This window comes from Arachis duranensis, chromosome 2 (assembly GCF_000817695.3).
Source record: "Arachis duranensis cultivar V14167 chromosome 2, aradu.V14167.gnm2.J7QH, whole genome shotgun sequence".
Taxonomy (NCBI): Eukaryota; Viridiplantae; Streptophyta; class Magnoliopsida; order Fabales; family Fabaceae; genus Arachis; species Arachis duranensis.
Genome location: NC_029773.3, coordinates 7828219 through 7844176, shown reverse-complemented (window position 1 = coordinate 7844176; position 15958 = coordinate 7828219).

Here is a 15958-nt window from a genome sequence, read left to right as displayed (position 1 = left end):
GTTGTAGCTCAATCATCAGGTTCTTAATCCAAATTAACTTAGCCACCAGATCTGCCATAGCCTGATACTCAATTTCAGTGCTTGACCTAGTCACATCCCCTTGTTTCTTGGAGCACCACGACACCAGGTTCTTGCCAAGAAACACACAAAAATTCCCAATAGACTTTCGATCATCCAAATCTCCTCCCCAGTCAGAATCACTGTATGCTTCTATAGTGGTGATATTTGTTGGTTGCAGCAGCAAACCAAAGGTAGAGGTACCACAAAAATAACGCAAAATACGTTTCACAGGTGTCCAGTGTTCATCAAGCGGTTGCAGCATAAATTGTGAGATTTTACTTACACAATAGGCTAACTCAGGCCTGGTTACTGTGAAGTATTGCAAACTACCCATAACACACTGATAGAACTTGGGGTTGTTAAAGGCAGATCCTCTAAAAGCACAGAACTTAACTGATGACGGTAGGGGAGTAATGCACAGCCTGCAATCTTACATCTCAGCTTTCTTTAAGAAGTCGTTAACATACCTCTCTTAGGACAAGAGAAGACCACCACTTTCTATCCCGGTCACCTGAATACCAAAGAAGTAGTTTAACATACCCATGTCCTTTAATGCAAACTTGATGTTGAACTGTTGAAGGATTTCACCAATAACTTTATCCGAGCTGCCTGTGATGATAATGTCATCGACATACACGAGAACTACTGTGGTTGAGTCGTGCCTGAACTGAGTAAAGACTGACACATCAGACTTAGTAATGAATCCAAGATGCTAGAACACTGTAGACAATTTATAATATACCAATCCCTTGGTGCTTGTTTGAGGCCATACAAGGTTTTGGTGAGCTTGCATACTAAACTACCATCTCCAATGTCATAACCCCGAGGTTGCCTCATGTACACATCTTCAGCCAAATCACCATGAAGAAAAGCATTATTAACATCAAGTTTCTTGATGGTCCATGCCTTTGATAACGCAATAGTGAGCACAACCCTGATCAAAGTAGGCTTTACTACAGAGTTGTAGGTCTCAATAAAATTAAACCCTAATCGTTGTGAGAAGTCTTGAGCCACCAACCTCACTTTATACTTTTGTAAGGTGCCATTTCAATTGTGTTTAATTCTAAAAACCCACTTGGTACCAACAACCTCCCGTCCTTGAGGTAGGGGAGCTAATTTCTAGGTTTAATTTTGCATGAGAGCATGATATTTTGCATCAATAGCCAATTTTCATTATGGACTTTGCAGTACATCCCTTACGGATTTCGACTTAATTGCTACAATAAGGCTCGTGCTCTTACAATGTTATCTTTTCCTTGGGTCATCATGGGATGTGTGTTTAAAGTAGGTGGCTAGGTTTGTGGCAAATTAGGTAAGACAATTTCTAAATCAGAAATAGGAATAGGAATAAGTGTGTTAGAGAGTGCAAATATAGAAAAAGATAGTGTAAAAAATGAAGATGGTTATTGTGAGAAAGCAGGAGAAAGAGAAAGTGACAATGTGGGTACAAAAGGGAGAGCCTGGGAATTCGACGATTGAGGTAAGTGGGAGGAAGTTGGCTGGGAAGACAACACAAAAGTGGGAGGAGATCTTCTGAAGGTAGGTATGATTGGAGCATTAGCTTGAAGTGTTGGTGTCAGATCAGATTGTTTGCCTAGGGATGCAGCAAAATTGTTGTATTTAAATGGAAACAAGTGCTCATTAAAAATAACATTCCTAGAGATTATTTGTTTTCCCTGCTCAGTAAGACACTTATAACCTTTATAGGAGCTGCTATACCCCAAAAAGACACAAGAGAAAGACTGAAATTTAAATTTATGCTTGTTATAGGACCGCAAGTGTGGGAAGTATAAGTAGTCAAAAGTCCGAAGACTTGTGTAATCAGCCTTTTTGCCAAACAATTTCTCACAGTGACTGGTTAATAAGCATGGGCGTGGGTAACATGTTGATCAAATGCACTGCAGTGCTGAAAGCTTCCCCCCAATACTTGACTGGCATACCAGCTTCTGCTAACATGGTGAGTCCCTTTTCCTTAACAGGCCGATGCTTTTGCTCAACAACGCCATTTTGCTGGTATTCATGTGGACATGAAAAGTGATAAAGAATTTCATGCATCTGTAAATCTTTTGACAAGTTCACGTATTCAGCAACTATCAGATTGTACCATTTTTATTTTCATATTTGATTACAACTCAACCATTTGTTAAAAGCATTTAAAGGCTGATTTGAATTGTGAACGTGTTTCTAACTAGGTAAAGCCAAGTAAACTTGCTATAAGTATCAATGAAATTTATGAAGTAAAGATTTCTATAAGAATCAGCCATTGGGGCAGGTCCCCATATGTCTGTCTAAACTAATGCCAGGGGTGTAATGTAAACTGTATTGGAGATTATAAATGATAATTGATGAAAATTTTTTTTATAGCAAGCAGTACAAGTGGATTTATTGAGGTCAACTACAATGTCACAAGATTTCATAACACTAGCTACTACACTATGAAAAGCATGACCTAGTCTATTATGTCACTAAAAAAAACTATCAGCAGTAGACATAGTTGAGACATAGGCTACTGCATTATTTGAGGGCTTGAAATTGACAAATTTGTACATCCCTTACTCAACTTTTTTGTTGATCATAATTTTCTGATTTTTCACATAACAACCATCAAAATGAAACTCAAAGAAGACTTTAATTGTCACAACAGAATTTGTAGACACTAAGCAAATTTTTATTAATGTCAGGGACATGATGCAGTTTGTGTAGCAAGAATTCTTTAGTACTCAAATCAATTTTAAAATAAGACTTTTTAACAAGATTGATATGCAAACATGAGCCATCTCCCATAATGACTAGGTCATTTCCTTCATAATGCTCCTTCTCCATCGGATTTTTTCGATCAGAAGTCATGTGATGTGTCGCACCTGAATCGGGGTACCATGTCTGATCTTGAACCGTTGCTGGAGTAGCAAGAACATGACTTAGATGAGCTTGAGAGCTTTATACACCCTGTGAATTTGAGTAATCATGCTGAGAAGTCGAGCCCGAACTGTCTCCTCTATCATACTTGTACCAGCACATCTTGGCAGTGTGCCCAATTTTGTCACAAACTTGACAAATTGGTCTTTCATTGTGGAATTGCCCCCATACCATTGTTGCTGAACGATCTTGAACCAGATGCACTATTGTACCCTTGATGCCTCTCATTGTTCATAAATCCTGGATTATTGTTGGAACTGAAACCATCACCATATCTCGTTCTTGCACTATCAAACTTGTTGTCACCAAATTTGTTGTAGCTAGCCATTTCCACTATCAAACCTGTTATCACCAAATATGTTGTTTCTCGATCAGCCACCACCACGAAAACCTCTTCTAGTACCTCCTCTAAAACCCCCTCTCATATTGTAACTTTGCGAATGCTGAGCCATATTTGCCTGAATGAATGACTCTGGTTTCAAAATTTGTCCCAACATGCTTTCATGAGCTAACGAAAGAGCTTCTAATTCACCTATTGAGATACTAACAGGTCGTGCAACCACTAAGGTAAGCACTGGAGCGTATTCCTCAGTTAATCAGTTTAAAATCGCATTCACATTACCACTTTCATGCATCGGCTCTCCAATGGAAGCCAAGGCATCAGTTGTTCCTTTCAACACTAACAAAGTCATTTACAGAGACTTCAATCCAAATGCTACTTAATTTGTGTTTTAACTGCATAGTTTTTGCCCTAATTTGATATAAGAAATGATCGTCTAACCTTTTCTATACTTCAAATGCATAGACGTAACTAACCATTCGAGTTGCGAAAGGCTTTGTCATTGAATCAAGTAACTAATACTTGAGAAGCGCATCTTGTCTCTTCCAAATTGCAAAATCTAGATTCAATTCTCCGGTAGCTATGACCCGTACTGGAATGTGCTCTCCAATGATATGATAAATCATATCATGACCTTTAATTGTAAATTCTGTCTGATCCTTCCATTGCAAAAAATTGTCACCATTGAGCTTCATTAAGATAGGGAAAAAAATGAAATTTAGGGATATTGACGAATTTGATATCCATATATAGAAGTAAAGTGATTTGTCTCAACTTTAAACGCCTAAGTATTCGTTAAAATGCCGCAAAAGAAAAAGACGCCATAATCACCTTAAAGATCTTCAAGATTCCTTCAATAAAATAACAATAAGCTTTGATACCATAAAGAGGTACCGAGCTTAGAGGGAAGAAGAAACATAAAAGAAAATTGTAAAACCCTTTTAATAGAAACATAAAAAAAATTTGTAAAAAGAATATAAAAAATTAACAAAAAATGAAATTAAACATACAACATGTAACAAAAAGAAACATCGATCCAAAATCATTATAGAAAAATTTTGAACCTATAAAAAAAAATCCAAAATCTAAATACAATAAAAACTCTTTTAATTATAGTAAAAAAAGAACACATCACTTTCGGATGTTTCTTATACATGAATTTTGAATATTTAAACTTTAAAAATTTTGAATATTTTTCTGGGAATGTATAATAAAAAATAAATAAAAATAAATTATTAAAAAAGAAGACATAATTTTAGATGTTTTTGACATTTGGATTTTGGATGTTTAAATTTTAAAAACTTCAAATGTTTTTTTGAAAATGTAGAATTAAAAATAAATGAAAGCAAACTATTAAAAACGAAATCATCATTTCAAATATTTTCTTCATCTAGGTTTTAGATGTTTACAGTTTAGAGGTTTTATATTTTTTTCTGAAAATATATATTAAAAAGTAAATGAAAATAAACAATATTTCTGGATTTCATTTATTTAAATTTTAGAAATTTTAAATGTTTTTTTATGATTTTGATTTTTCAATAATTTTAAATGTTTTTTGTTAAATTTTATATATTTTTAATAATTTTAAATAATTTTTTTAATATTTTATTATAAAGTGGATTGATTTATTAAAATAATGGTTAGAGAAAATGTTGGTTATCAAAGACTTTTTCTTAAATTTATAATCTTTTTAAAATTATACAGAGACTATTTAACCATCATTACTACTAATAGTTGAAACTTGGAACATGAAAAAAGCAATCAAAATTCAAAAAGTTTGATGGGGATCACATGCATGCGTTTTTAAGTTCTCATGCATGATTGTGATATTAATATTTTTGGTTTGATGGGTAGAAAAGAGCTCTGTATATAATGTGGTGGGGCATGCACTCTCAATATGATAATGGTCCATTCAAGTGTTAATTTAATTACTTCCATTCAATTCACTATTTTTTGTTCAATAATGGTAGTTGGCACTGTTTAAATTTATTACAATTTATGCAGCATTTAAATTTTCCCACCTCATCCAGCCATATTTTCTTTAATTTTTCTTTACGTCATATTTATAAATAAGTAATAGATTCAAAACTTTTATAATTAATGTATATACTCTTATCATCACCAATACTATTTGTATAAGGAAAATGTTCAAAAACGTGAGGGATAATATAGTTTTATTAAAAATATTATTCATTCGCTAAAATTAATCAGCTAGAATTTAATTCCATATATTTTAATAGAACCATAGAGTTATAACTTATAACAAATGTTTCTTTGTTTTTGGTACTTTTTGCTGAGAAAGCAATTAAGCTAAGAGTTAGAATGTGAAAAATGAAAAACGAAACGTACCATAATTACGATATAAGTACTTCATAAACTGTAATTCCCTAATAACGCAAGTGAATTCAGCTAAATTATTATATTGGATGGAAAACGAGTAAGTACACTTGACTTTATTTAATTTCCATAAAATTGTTAAGCATTTATTTAAGACTTATTAAATTATTAACTTGATGCAGAACATACATTTACCCATTACATTTTGTACTTACGCATGGTAACTTATGTTTGAAGATCTCTTATAATGACACGTGTATCAATAGATACTAAAATTTTTATTTATTAAATATGTATAAAAATAATAAAATTAAATTGATTAAAATAGTAAGTAATTTATACGTTAATAAAAATTTTGGATTCAAATATTAAAAATAACTTTTTTTTTATAAATTATATATAACAAAAAATATTTTTAAAAAAATTAAACACTAATTTTTCTTGTTTTCCTATTATATATAGTATAAATTAAATGGATATGCATTTATTCCGGCTATAGTTTTTGTTTAAAATCTATATAAAACATACTGATAAGAATATACATGGCAGTTTTTCATTCACAATTTGACAAGTATTAAAAACGGATAACAATCTCTAATAAAATCTTATTAGGAGTTAATAAAACCTTTAATGATGATGTGAAAGAGGATAATTTTAAAAGATCCAAAACATAGTGACAAAGAACTGAAAGAGTATGACGATGAAGAGGAAGCCATAATGAAAACAACTAGAGGAAGCAAGGTTCTGAAAACCGGTTCGAACCGGCCGGTTGAACCGGTTGAACTGTGAACCGCTAACAATACGGTTCGAACAAACTCTATGACCGGAAAATTAGAAAACCGGAGCTGGATCGTTGAATCGGCTGGAAACTGGTCGGTCGAATCGAACCGTGATCCGGCCGGTTTTTGAATTTTTCCAAAAAACGACAGCGTTTCCTTCGTGCAACCCTAACATAAGTTCCATAACCATTACCCTCCAGAGTCTTCCCTATACTCTCAAAACGCGAAGCAGAACTCCCTCAAGCTTCTCCAGTCCTCCGTCGTCTCACCGTCATCGAAGCCACCAACGCAACTTCCGTCCAGCCACCGTCGCTGCCGTGCCTCCATCGCTGCCAATCCATCACTGCCGCTGCTAGGGTTTGTTGGAGCTGCACAAAGCCATCGTCGTCGCTGTCACGTGAGGAAGGAAGCAAGAGAGACCAAAGCTGCGAGAGAGGAGAAGTCACCCCGCCGAAAGCCGCTGCTGAAGACCCCATGATAAAAGCGGTTCTGCTTGAATCTTTGAAATTTGTTCTGATTTTTCCACTATTGTTGCGATCTGCTACTTTCTTTGCAATTGTCTCTAAGCGTACCTGATTTTCTGGATTTAGAGTTATTTTTTATTTTTTATTGAATTTTTGGATTTGAATTTTGAATTCTGCTTGATCTGCAATTTCTGTTGATTCTTCTGGTTGTTGTTGTGGTTGAAATTCAAAATTGAAACTTGATTCTTCTTCTTCATCAATTTCATATTCTGGACTTGTTGATTTGTGAACTGATATTGTGAAATTGAATTTGTGATTTGTTGTTGGATTTGTTGCTAAATTGCTTGTTGAATCTAGCTAAATTGCTTGTTGAATCTGAATTTGCATTGATTTCGGCCTCTCTTTTTTTCTTGAATTTCTGTTGATGCTGCTGCAATTTCTTATTTTATTGATAGCTGAGATTTGGTTGCTTCTTGATCGATTTGTGGTGGTTGCTGTTGTTGCCTTAGTCTAATTTTAATCTCTTCCCACTCAATATTCCATTCTGCAACTTCATTCCATCAAATTTCTGGCAAGATTGAGTTGGTAGCAATGATAGAACACAATTTTAAATGTTTCCATATAGGCAAATGGATTGGGCACCTTCCATAACTGAAACCATTTCTTGAATGTCTCTTATTTATACTCTTAAAAGACTAAGTAATTCTGCTGAGCATAACTAGTACCCTTCCTAATATTAAATTGTAACATGGAGTGGCTACTGTTTATGAATATCAGAAATATGCAAAATCAGCAGAGGATGCTGTTGCTGATGTTCTCAGAGCAGGTGTTTTATTTGCCATTTTCATTTCAAGTGGATGAATGATTTCACTTAATTTAATACACAATTTTTGTTATTGGTTTATTTTTAGGTGTGGACATTAATTGTGGAACATACATGCTTAATAAGTCAAGGGATTGTGAATATGAACGAATGTGATAAAATTGTGAATATGAATAAATATGATTGATGATAAATTTGGATGTTGACATTTTATGTTTGGTTGGATGCTTTTGTTATTTGACTTGAATTTGTATTTGAATGAGATCATAATATTTTAATTTATGTATTACTTTTAATTTGGATGATAAATTAAATTTTATATTAAACTATAATTATATTTTAATATATTTATTTATATTTTATTTATTATATTATTATAAAACGGTTTTTTCGATTTAACCACAATCAAATCGGTTGAACCTATAAACCAGTAAACCAGTAACTAAAACGATTCGATGACCGGTTCGGTTTTCATAACCTTGAGAAGAAGAGATACGAGATCTAAAGAAACTATTAATGCTTTTGTCAATAAATTTGAACTATTAATTATAGCTATTTTCTTGCCATAAAAACCTAGCACAAAAAGAAAAAATTATTGATTTTTTTCCTCTAGAATTTATAACAACATATAAAATAAAGAAAGAATCTGTTATGGAGTTAATGGAGTATTTGTACAATATGTACAATAGACTATTTATTTGACCAATATGAATTAAAAAATGAACATTCAGGATAAAATACTACTAATTTTTCAAACACAATACATCCATACTATTTAGAATAATTATCTGAGTACTAGAGATAATAAACATCTGATATCCTATTGAACTGAACATCCCTAAACCCCATTATACATATTATAAAGATACTCCATTAGCTCCTTATACTTTTTCATAAAGAAATATGCGGTTAGTTTTTTTTTACAGCACTATTATAACTTTTTTAACGTTTACTTCAACCACATCTATAACCACTCTTTTAATTTATAATATAAAAAGTGCAAAATTAAAAAAGAAATAGGGGTAATAAGTAATAACATGAATTAAATGTGTTTTAATTAAAAACATATTAAAATTTTATCTTTTTTAATTTTTAAAAATATATTCTACTCGTTCTTTCTTTTATCTATTACTTGACTAAATGCATGTTTATTAGAAAACTTAAAATAAAGAGTAATGTTAAGAAAATATGCCTACATACCGCTTGATTAAAAATAAAAAATTTCAGTAGTTGAGTAATTTTAAATGGATTAATTAATAATTAAGAATATAATTCATAATTCAATGACAAATAGTGCATAAAAAAATAAAATAAAAGTAACAGATATTATGAAACAAAAAAAAAATTAATCTAACTAAAAAGTAAATTAATACACTCTAAATTGTAATAAATTATATTGATTTTATATTTTAAAAAATAAGCTGAAAACCTATTACTAGAAAAATATTTTTCATGATAATTTATTTTACATTTAGCAACAATATTAAATAGTCGCTAATATATTTACCGATAATTAGAGATTAGTCGTCTTATACTTTGTCAGTAAAAAGTTTTAGCAATAATTATATAATTGTTAGTAAAAATATTTTTAATAGCTATAAAAAGTATATAATAATTATTATAACATATAACAATATCAATAAATATATAATTACTATAAAAGTATATGTTAAATAAGAGATATATCAGTCATTATCTTATTGCCACTAAACATATTTTTTCTATGGTCTAATGTTTCACATATTATATTTCAATAACAAATCTCAATACATATTCTAAATAAATAAAGCAAGAAGTCACCATAAAAAAATATTAAATACAGTTAGATTTATCGTTAAATTTAGTATCGCACGTTAGCATCGAGTTTACCAGTAAATTTATCAACGGATTTGACAATAAATTCGTTGATAATATTTGGAGAAAAAAAGATTAATTAGCGCGATCATTATCGTCAAAATGACCAATGAATTTATCTACCGATAAAACTCAATTAATGAAACGTTACGTTTTGCTCACACGCATTGCATTACCATCAGATTTATCCATTGATAAATCTAACGGTAATTTTACCCTAAGTTAGAATTGTGCACTCTCTTTCTTTATTTTGAAAGATCCTCTCTCTCTAAATCTCTCTTCTCTCTCTTTTTGCATCTCTCTCCTAAATCACCTCCAGCAGCTCCCTTTGGCAATGCCAATACCACCACCATCTCCTCTTCAGTCTCACTCTTCACAGCATTGAAACATTCCATCCCCCACTTTCACTCTTTTACCGCCGAGTCTCCTCTCACTTTCTCAATCTCTCACGACAATGAAGCTCCTTCTTTTTCTCCGCCGTTGACGAAGCGCCTACAACACCCTAACTCGCATCTCGCGGCGGTGCGATCTTTTTCTCTCCCTCTTCCATCCTCGAAGCGCTTCTCTTTCCGTTCTCCTCCAAGGCGCCACGCACCAGCAGCTACCGTCGTCCTCCGCTCCTCAACAGTCGTCGTCGTCATTTACGCATAGCAGCAACACGCATCAGACGATATTCGATTTAGGGTTCTTTTTAATTCTGTTTTGATTTATGACTTTTTTTTATCTGTTTTGATTTGGAGTTTTTTTAATTCTATTTGATGATTTTTCTGTGTTTAAAATTTTGTTTATGATTTTGATTTTGGATGTTGGTTTAATGATTTTGTGTTTTAAATTCTATGTTTAATATTTTGATTTTTAATTCTATTTTTATGATTTAATTTCAATAATTTTGTTTTGATTTAAGATTTTTTAATTCTGTTTTGATTTAGATTTTTTAATTTTGTTTTTATTTAGGTTTTTTTTTAATTCTATTTTAATGATTCTGTATTTAAAATTTTGTTTATGATTGATGATGTTGATGATTTTGATCAACGAATTTTTTTACATAAAGATGCAAATTTTTAATTTTGATACTGATTGGATAAATGTCTTGCAATTGGGTAGTGAAATAAATTATTTTTGTATATATAATGATTTAGCATTATTTAAATCTTGAATATGTGTTCCTATTGTTTCGTGCTTCATTGGTTCTTTTGTATGTGCAGAATCCTCCTATTGTGGTGGTCCAAACGAAGTTTCGAATCAATGGTTCAGATGGTTGCAATGGCCAATTGAACGAGAACAGCAACAATCATAACGATAATTGTGACACTCTCTCACTTGGGAGTTGGAAAGATGGTGCTGAGGATAATTCACCAATTGAGAAGATGAGTTTGGTGAAAAGAGAATGAAACCATCAATGGCAGTACAGCTGTGTCTGCTTCTAATTTGAATGATTGAATTTAAATATTTTAAATTATATATTAAATTTTTAAATAAATTTTAATTATCGTTAGATTTTATTGTCGGTTAAATCTGTCAATAATTATTAATTAATAATATATTATCATTAAATTTATCAAAAAAATTTAACGATAAAAATTATTGGCAAATTTATACTATTAGAAATTTGACGATAATTTTGACAATAAATATATTACCAACGAATTTTTTGATAAATTTACCGATCAATCCGATAATATTCAACAAATTTTTTGTAGTGAGTAACATTTTAAAAAAGTTCAATAATTTTAATTTAGAAATATTCTAAATAACATTTCAATTTGGTTAGTTACAGGGACGGATCTACTCATGTGGGTGTGGGGGCAAGCGCCTCCACTACAATTTAGAATTTTATTGAGTAGTATATAATAATAATATTTATTTGTCTCCATTAAATTATTAAATTTGACCCTACAATAATTTTTTATTCAACTTTTGAAACTTGATAGCCAATTTGAGAACTTCATATTAAATGTCTATTATAATGATCAATTTTCAAATTTAAATAATATTGGTGTTTTTCTTAGAAATCGACTCAAAATAATATTATCTATCCATTTGTGTTTCTTCCTTTAAAATTAGCTTTAGTATTTTTCATAACAACTACACTAATTGAATGAACTTTTTCAACTATGAATACCATCAAGAGCTAATTGTATAAAAGTTAAATTTTAAATGATTGTTTAACGAGATATAAAAAAAAAGACATTTTAATTATATTGTCAAGGTTTCAAAATATGAAATATAAAAAATTAAATTTTAAATTATATATTATTATTTAAATTACTATTTTAATATTTTAATTTATAATTAGATATTTTGTTTGATAGCTAATTTTTTTATGTAAACATAATATTTTTATTATAAAAATTATTATAATATTATATGTATTTTGTCCCCACTATCAAAATCTTTTGGATCCGTAACTGATTTGTTATATATATAGGTGGTAGTATTTGCCGCCCCTAAAGATGTTTATCAATTAGATTTAATCTGTATATTCGAAGTATTTAACATTGAGGATATTGATTTGATCCACACACTATTAAAAATTGAATTGCGGATTTTACTAGGTAGGTATTCGCATATATTCCACGAATCCGTAATAAATAAATAAATAAATATTCTTTTTATATTTTATTATTATCATATATGTTGAATTATTTTATTTTTATTATTTAAAAAGGCATGTTTAATAATATTTTAAGTGTAAACATATTTAATAGAACGAAAAAAAGTTTTATTAATTTTTAAATAAAAATAAACTTTTAAAAATATTTTTATATTTTACAAATATATCAAATAAAATTCAAACTTAAAAAATATAGATATTAAATTCAATACAATAATTTTAATATAAATTGAATCAAAATTTTAATCATATTCAATTCCATTCGCATTCACTTTTATCCCTTTTTTTTTGTGAGTGTCCACTGATTATGCAGCACGGACTAGGCATTTTTTGTTTATGAACTAAGTAGGTTAGTTTATTGGAGTGTGACTTATTTTTTCATTTCTAGTTTATTTCTATGCCATTTTGTGATTCAATAATATAAATAATTTTTAAAATACAAATAAATATATATATATACAAAATTTATTTTATTTATTTAAAAAAAATTCCTTCCTAAAGTTTGAACCTAAAACAATCATTAGAAAAATAATAAATATATTTAGTATTTTAATTAATCTTATTTTTATTCTTATTTTGTGTATATAGTAAAACAAAAACAATTCAATCAAGTAAAATATCTAATAAAATCCTGTAAAATACTTACATACATTTCTTCTTTTTTTTTTCTTTTCATACATTTTCTTTTTTTTTTTTTAAATTCTTCTTCTTATTATTATTACTTACACTCTTTTTGTTTTTTCTTTTTCTTTTTCTCCTTTTTCTTTTTTTCTCATTTTTTTTTGTTATCGTCGGTGTTGTCATCACCATCATCACCTCCTCCTAGTATTCATCTTCTTCCTCCTCCTTCTTTTTTCATTTAATTTATTCTTTTTCTTTATTTTTCTTCTCCTCATTCATTATCATTACTATTGTCATTAGCATCGTTATCTTTTTTTTAGTTAAATATCATACAACTAGTTTAAAAAATTCATTTAGTTGTAAATGACACGATTAAAAAATTTCGATATCAAAATACAAAAAATTTCTGTGTCACAGTTAAAAAATTTTGGTACTATTTTTCTAATTAATTCTACACAATTCAAAACTCTCATTCCTCCTCTTTTTCATCATCATCATGTTATTCTTTTTGTTGTTTCTCATTCTCATAATTCTTGTTTGACCCTCTTAATAAAAACTGTGTCACGGTGAAAAAAATTTCGATGTCAAAATTAAGAATCTTTTGTGTCATGTTTAAAAAATTTTCATTGCTATTTTCTGTTAAATTTTGCATAACTCAAAACTCCTTATCCTCCCCTTATTCTTTAGTTTAATACCACATAATCAATTCAGTAATAACAAAACATATCGTTTTGTTAGAAATAATACATAATTTTTAGTAAATGACATTAAAAACTTTAAAGAATCACAAGTTCAAAATCTTAACTCACTCAACTAACAAAATACATTCACATATATTTTAGAACAAAAAAATGTATCAATTTATTGTAAATGACATAGAAATGAATAAAACCTCTTATATATGAATTCAATACCATCCAACTAATTCAATGATAAAAAATTATATCATTTAGTTGAAAATGATACCGTTAAAAAATTTCTAAGTCACGGTTAAGAAATTTTAGTATCAAAATTGATAAACTTTTATGTCACAATTAAAAGGTTTTGGTATTATTTTTTGATGAATTCTGTATAACTTAAAACTCATCATTATCATCATCATCCTCGTAATCATCATAATCTTCTTCTTTTTTCACATTCTCATAATTATTGTTTTTTTTTAACAAAGAAAAGCTAAACACACTAAAGTGGAGTGATACAAAGAACCAAGTTACAAGAAAAAGGTAAAAACAAAAGATAACCCACAACGACTAATTTATTGTCATCTCCAACATTGCCATTAATAACCTTATAGATCAGCACCAGACCACTCTTTGAAGCTCACCACCGACCTCAATTTGATGTCTTCAACGCTACTTTCTTCATTCTTAAATATTCTCACATTTCGTTCCATCCAGATATTCCAAATTATTGCACAGAAACCAACCAACCACTTATTCTGTTTAACTTTTTTACCAAGCTCTCCTGTCTAACTCTCAAACAAGTCCTTGATCGAGCCCGGAAAAACCCAGACTGTATCAAAGTATGTCAACCAAGCACACCACACCTGCCAAGTAAACTCACAGCAGAGAAATAAATGATGAACAAATTCTATATCCTTTTTACATAAAACACAGGTATTATCACTTAGATGACTGACACCTAGTCTACTTAGTCTCTCTTTGGTATTTACTCTTCCCACTACGACATTCCATGCGAAAAGCTCAATTTTTGGCGGAACCAAGCCTCTCCAAATTGAGCTAGTAAAGCTGTAGCTTGTGACTTCCTTCGATGCAGTTTTTGTCTACAACACCTGCACAAAAGAGTTAGTAGAAAAATACCTTTTTTATCAAATTTTTACACCACGCTGTCCTCTCTACCAGGTGATAATTTAACTGGTCTTAGCATTTTATGAAGTTGGTTGACGAGTGCCAACTCCCATTGAAACAAGTCTCTCCTCTAAAGAAAATTTCATATCCACTCTAACCCATTCCAAAACCCACAATCCCCTATAACAGATCCTTACTGGTTTGAAATAGAGAAAAATCTTGGAAAGCTCTCTTTCAAGGGTCCACCTTGTAACCAATTATCGTCCCAAAAATGAGTTCTCCTCCCATATCCTATTTCCATAGATAGGCCACTAAGAATTTTATCTTTCACATGTTGTTCCTTTATCTTCAATTGACAGATATCTTTTCACGGACCTCCTCTTGTGGGTTGTAACTGATTTGCTAGCATTATATTTGGATTTAAGCCATTACATGAACATACAATCTTCTTCCACAACGGACAATCCTCCTTTAAAAACCGCCACCACTACTTAAACAGAAGTGCTGTATTCCTAGGTACAGCATCCTCCACTCCCAAGCCTCCTAACTTTTTCGGAGCCTGCACCAATTCCCATTTTACCAGAGACATACCATTATTACCATCCTCTTTTCTCCATAAAAATTTCCTTTGCAACTGACAAACCCCAATTTGACGGTTTATCTTGTATTGAATTTAGGGGATCTTATCACCTTTTACCCACATTTATTCAATGAAATAGCATGGTTTTATAACTTCTCCTTTAATTGTGCTTAAGAGTGAAAACATGCTTTTTAGGTCTTAAAATGAATAAATTTAATTCACCTTGATTCAATTAGATGCCTTGATATGTTTATTAAGTGATTTAAGGTTTAGGAGGCAAAGATTGGATCAAGGGAATGAAGAAAGAAGCATGAAAAGTTGGAGAACTCATGAAGAAATGAAAGAACCGGAAAGCTGTTAAGCCGACCTCTTCGCACTAAAACGACCATAACTTGAGCTACAGAGGTCCAAATGATGCGGTTTCAGTTGGGTTGGAAAGCTAACATCCGGGGCTTCAAAATGATATAAATTTTGCCACATGTTGCTTCGCGTTCAGGGGCGCGCACGCGCACTTTGCGCGCGCGCGCCAATTCTGTCCTTGCCCACTTTAATGAAATCGTCCCCAGCGGTTTTAGGAGCCTTATGGGCCCAATCCAACTCATTTCTGATGCTATTTAAGTCAAGTATTGAAGGGGAATCAAGATACTTTTAGGTACTTTTGATCATTAGCTTAGTTTTAGGAGTTAGAGTTAGTTTTAGAGAGAGAAGCTCTCACTTCTCTCTAGAATTAGGATTAGGATTAGGATTAGTTCTTAGATCTAG